The sequence below is a fragment of the Lathyrus oleraceus genome, unplaced genomic scaffold (assembly GCF_024323335.1).
Source record: "Lathyrus oleraceus cultivar Zhongwan6 unplaced genomic scaffold, CAAS_Psat_ZW6_1.0 chrUn0049, whole genome shotgun sequence".
Classification (NCBI taxonomy): domain Eukaryota; kingdom Viridiplantae; phylum Streptophyta; class Magnoliopsida; order Fabales; family Fabaceae; genus Lathyrus; species Lathyrus oleraceus.
In genome coordinates this window covers 132,658-138,657 of record NW_026112440.1, presented here as the reverse complement: position 1 = coordinate 138,657, position 6,000 = coordinate 132,658, and the positions used below count along the sequence as shown (strand labels likewise).

The following is a 6,000-nucleotide window of genomic DNA, read 5'->3' as shown; positions in this document are numbered from 1 at the left end:
CTGTTTAAGGTTAATAAGTTAAAGGACCTTGTTATCTTTAAGACCCATCATTCAAATTAACATTAATGACAAATGAAATTTGACTAACATCTAGTCTAGGTCATAAATTTGTGTCAAAATAACATTATTCTTGTTTTTCATTCGTTTACTATCATCTCAGAGTAGAAAATTAACAATTAATGTATCATACACAAAATATATCACTAAGTAACCCAAAAGAATGACTAGCGGGGATAGCTCAGTAGGGAGAGCGTCAGACTGAAGATCTGAAGGTCACGTGTTCGATCAATGTTCATCGCATTATAATATGCTTATATATTTTATTTAGCAAATTTGAAAATCATTTTTATACGACTTATCAGCTATATTTGATAGGTAATATCATCGATTTATAACACAGCGGAATGAGAGGAATATAAATTCGAAATTGGGTAAATTTTATGTTCTATGATTTGTTAAATGAAAACCAAACTCTTAAACTTTCTCGCCTTCAAAGGTAAAGTTATGATCTTATTACTATCTTATCATAATGCTTAAGGGATTTGAATTCATACGATTTAAAGATACATATTACTTTTATATTGTGACAAAAGTGTTGAGTTCTATATCATTATATACATTCTAAAGAAAGGCATGTCCTGTAGGAATAGGTTAGATAATGGGAGTCGTATTATTTTTGGTCAGCATTTTGAATTTTATCAATTTTGTAATTTTCACTTTCACATCGGGATGACACACGGCCTTAAACACAATGAACGTGACCCACTCATATTGGAACAATTATAATGGTTTTGCTTTATTTCATAAATCTAACACAAATTAAAAAAATAAAGCTATATGGTTAATGCAATACTAATATGAAAAAATGTACACAATTAGTTGAAGTCTAATGAATACTAAAATTCTTAGGAGCTCATTACAACATACTCAACGTAAATAACCAATCCATTTAAAACCATTAACCTCAACAGAATTTGGATTATTGAAAGACACATATCTATATTTCAACACTTACAATAATATTAAAATGTGTGGTTCATTAAATACTGTTTAAGGTTAATAAGTTAAAGGACCTTGTTATCTTTAAGACCCATCATTCAAATTAACATTAATGACAAATGAAATTTGTGACTAACATCTAATTTAGGTCATAAATTTGTGTCAAAATAACATTATTCTTGTTTTTCATTCGTTTACTATCATCTCAGAGTAGAAAATTAACAATTAATGTATCATACACAAAATATATCACTAAGTAGCCCAAAAGAATGACTAGCGGGGATAGCTCAGTTGGGAGAGCGTCAGACTGAAGATCTGAAGGTCACGTGTTCGATCAATGTTCATCGCATTATAATATGCTTATATATTTTATTTAGCAAATTTGAAAATCATTTTTATACGACTTATCAGCTATATTTGATAGGTAATATCATCGATTTATAACACAGCGGAATGAGAGGCATATAAAATCGAAATTGGGTAAATTTTATGTTCTATGATTTGTTAAACGAAAACCAAACTCTTAAACTTTCTCGCCTTCAAAGGTAAAGTTATGACCTTATTACTATCTTATCATAATGCTTAAGGGATTTGAATTCATACGATTTAAAGATACATATTACTTTTATATTGTGACAAAAGTGTTGAGTTCTATATCATTATATACATTCTAAAGAAAGGCATGTCCTGTAGGAATAGGTTAGATAATGGGAGTCGTATTATTTTTGGTCAGCATTTTGAATTTTATCAATTTTGTAAGTTTCACTTTCACATCGGGATGACACACGGCCTTAAACACAATGAACGTGACCCACTCATATTGGAACAATTATAATGGTTTTGCTTTATTTCATAAATCTAACACAAATTAAAAAAATAAAGCTATATGGTTAATGCAATACTAATATGAAAAAATGTACACAATTAGTTGAAGTCTAATGAATACTAAAATTCTTAGGAGCTCATTACAACATACTCAATGTAAATAACCAATCAGTTTAAAACCATTAACCTCAACAGAATTTGGATTATTGAAAGACACATATCTATATTTCAACACTTACAATAATATTAAAATGTGTGGTTTATTAAATACTGTTTAAGGTTAATAAGTTAAAGGACCTTGTTATCTTTAAGACCCATCATTCAAATTAACATTAATGACAAATGAAATTTGACTAACATCTAGTCTAGGTCATAAATTTGTGTCAAAATAACATTATTCTTGTTTTTCATTCGTTTACTATCATCTCAGAGTAGAAAATTAACAATTAATGTATCATACACAAAATATATCACTAAGTAACCCAAAAGAATGACTAGCGGGGATAGCTCAGTAGGGAGAGCGTCAGACTGAAGATCTGAAGGTCACGTGTTCGATCAATGTTCATCGCATTATAATATGCTTATATATTTTATTTAGCAAATTTGAAAATCATTTTTATACGACTTATCAGCTATATTTGATAGGTAATATCATCGATTTATAACACAGCGGAATGAGAGGAATATAAATTCGAAATTGGGTAAATTTTATGTTCTATGATTTGTTAAATGAAAACCAAACTCTTAAACTTTCTCGCCTTCAAAGGTAAAGTTATGATCTTATTACTATCTTATCATAATGCTTAAGGGATTTGAATTCATACGATTTAAAGATACATATTACTTTTATATTGTGACAAAAGTGTTGAGTTCTATATCATTATATACATTCTAAAGAAAGGCATGTCCTGTAGGAATAGGTTAGATAATGGGAGTCGTATTATTTTTGGTCAGCATTTTGAATTTTATCAATTTTGTAATTTTCACTTTCACATCGGGATGACACGGCCTTAAACACAAAGAACGTGACCCACTCATATTGGAACAATTATAATGGTTTTGCTTTATTTCATAAATCTAACACAAATTAAAAAAATAAAGCTATATGGTTAATGCAATACTAATATGAAAAAATGTACACAATTAGTTGAAGTCTAATGAATACTAAAATTCTTAGGAGCTCATTACAACATACTCAACGTAAATAACCAATCATTTAAAACCATTAACCTCAACAGAATTTGGATTATTCAAAGACACATATCTATATTTCAACACTTACAATAATATTAAAATTTGTGGTTCATTAAATACTGTTTAAGGTTAATAAGTTAAAGGACCTTGTTATCTTTAAGACCCATCATTCAAATTAACATTAATGACAAATGAAATTTGTGACTAACATCTAGTCTAGGTCATAAATTTGTGTCAAAATAACATTATTCTTGTTTTTCATTCGTTTACTATCATCTCAGAGTAGAAAATTAACAATTAAAGTATCATACACAAAATATATCACTAAGTAGCCCAAAAGAATGACTAGCGGGGATAGCTCAGTTGGGAAAGCGTCAGACAGAAGATCTAAAGTTCACGTGTTTGATCCATGTTCATCGCATTATAATATACTTATATATTTTATTTAGCAAATTTGAAAATCATTTTTATACGACTTATCAGCTATATTTGATAGGTAATATCATCGATTTATAACACAGCGGAATGAGAGGAATATAAATTCGAAATTGGGTAAATTTTATGTTCTATGATTTGTTAAATGAAAACCAAACTCTTAAACTTTCTCGCCTTCAAAGGTAAAGTTATGATCTTATTACTATCTTATCATAATGCTTAAGGGATTTGCATGTCCTGTAGGAATAGGTTAGATAATGGGAGTCGTATTATTTTTGGTCAGCATTTTGAATTTTATCAATTTTGTAATTTTCACTTTCACATCGGGATAACACACGACCTTAAACACAATGAACGTGACCCACTCATATTGGAACAATTATAATGGTTTTGCTTTATTTCATAAATCTAACACAAATTAAAAAAATAAAGCTATATGGTTAATGCAATACTAATATGAAAAAATGTACACAATTAGTTGAAGTCTAATGAATACTAAAATTCTTAGGAGCTCATTACAACATACTCAACGTAAATAACCAATCCATTTAAAACCATTAACCTCAACAGAATTTGGATGATTGAAAGACACATATCTATATTTCAACACTTACAATAATATTAAAATGTGTGGTTCATTAAATACTGTTTAAGGTTAATAAGTTAAAGGACCTTGTTATCTTTAAGACCCATCATTCAAATTAACATTAATGACAAATGAAATTTGTGACTAACATCTAATTTAGGTCATAAATTTGTGTCAAAATAACATTATTCTTGTTTTTCATTCGTTTACTATCATCTCAGAGTAGAAAATTAACAATTAATGTATCATACACAAAATATATCACTAAGTAGCCCAAAAGAATGACTAGCGGGGATAGCTCAGTTGGGAGAGCGTCAGACTGAAGATCTGAAGGTCACGTGTTCGATCCATGTTCATCGCATTATAATATGCTTATATATTTTATTTAGCAAATTTGAAAATCATTTTTATACGGATTATCAGCTATATTTGATAGGTAATATCATCGATTTATAACACAGCGGAATGAGAGGCATATAAAATCGAAATTGGGTAAATTTTATGTTCTATGATTTGTTAAACGAAAACCAAACTCTTAAACTTTCTCGCCTTCAAAGGTAAAGTTATGACCTTATTACTATCTTATCATAATGCTTAAGGGATTTGAATTCATACGATTTAAAGATACATATTACTTTTATATTGTGACAAAAGTGTTGAGTTCTATATCATTATATACATTCTAAAGAAAGGCATGTCCTGTAGGAATAGGTTAGATAATGGGAGTCGTATTATTTTTGGTCAGCATTTTGAATTTTATCAATTTTGTAAGTTTCACTTTCACATCGGGATGACACACGGCCTTAAACACAATGAAGGTGACCCACTCATATTGGAACAATTATAATGGTTTTGCTTTATTTCATAAATCTAACACAAATTAAAAAAATAAAGCTATATGGTTAATGCAATACTAATATGAAAAAATGTACACAATTAGTTGAAGTCTAATGAATACTAAAATTCTTAGGAGCTCATTACAACATACTCAATGTAAATAACCAATCAGTTTAAAACCATTAACCTCAACAGAATTTGGATTATTGAAAGACACATATCTATATTTCAACACTTACAATAATATTAAAATGTGTGGTTTATTAAATACTGTTTAAGGTTAATAAGTTAAAGGACCTTGTTATCTTTAAGACCCATCATTCAAATTAACATTAATGACAAATGAAATTTGACTAACATCTAGTCTAGGTCATAAATTTGTGTCAAAATAACATTATTCTTGTTTTTCATTCGTTTACTATCATCTCAGAGTAGAAAATTAACAATTAATGTATCATACACAAAATATATCACTAAGTAACCCAAAAGAATGACTAGCGGGGATAGCTCAGTAGGGAGAGCGTCAGACTGAAGATCTGAAGGTCACGTGTTCGATCAATGTTCATCGCATTATAATATGCTTATATATTTTATTTAGCAAATTTGAAAATCATTTTTATACGACTTATCAGCTATATTTGATAGGTAATATCATCGATTTATAACACAGCGGAATGAGAGGAATATAAATTCGAAATTGGGTAAATTTTATGTTCTATGATTTGTTAAATGAAAACCAAACTCTTAAACTTTCTCGCCTTCAAAGGTAAAGTTATGATCTTATTACTATCTTATCATAATGCTTAAGGGATTTGAATTCATACGATTTAAAGATACATATTACTTTTATATTGTGACAAAAGTGTTGAGTTCTATATCATTATATACATTCTAAAGAAAGGCATGTCCTGTAGGAATAGGTTAGATAATGGGAGTCGTATTATTTTTGGTCAGCATTTTGAATTTTATCAATTTTGTAATTTTCACTTTCGCATCGGGATGACCTACGGCCTTAAACACAAAGAACGTGACCCACTCATATTGGAACAATTATAATGGTTTTGCTTTATTTCATAAATCTAACACAAATTAAAAAAATAAAGCTATATGGTTAATGCAATACT

At 28.8% G+C, this 6,000-nt stretch overlaps 1 non-coding gene across 1 annotated transcript; it reads left to right on the top strand.

The window, feature by feature from the left end:
- The first annotated feature begins 4,327 nt into the window (after positions 1-4,327).
- TRNAF-GAA (transfer RNA phenylalanine (anticodon GAA)) lies at positions 4,328-4,400 on the top strand. The gene has a single exon. It is a non-coding gene; the product is annotated as a tRNA-Phe (tRNA).
- Positions 4,401-6,000: the final 1,600 nt, after the last annotated feature.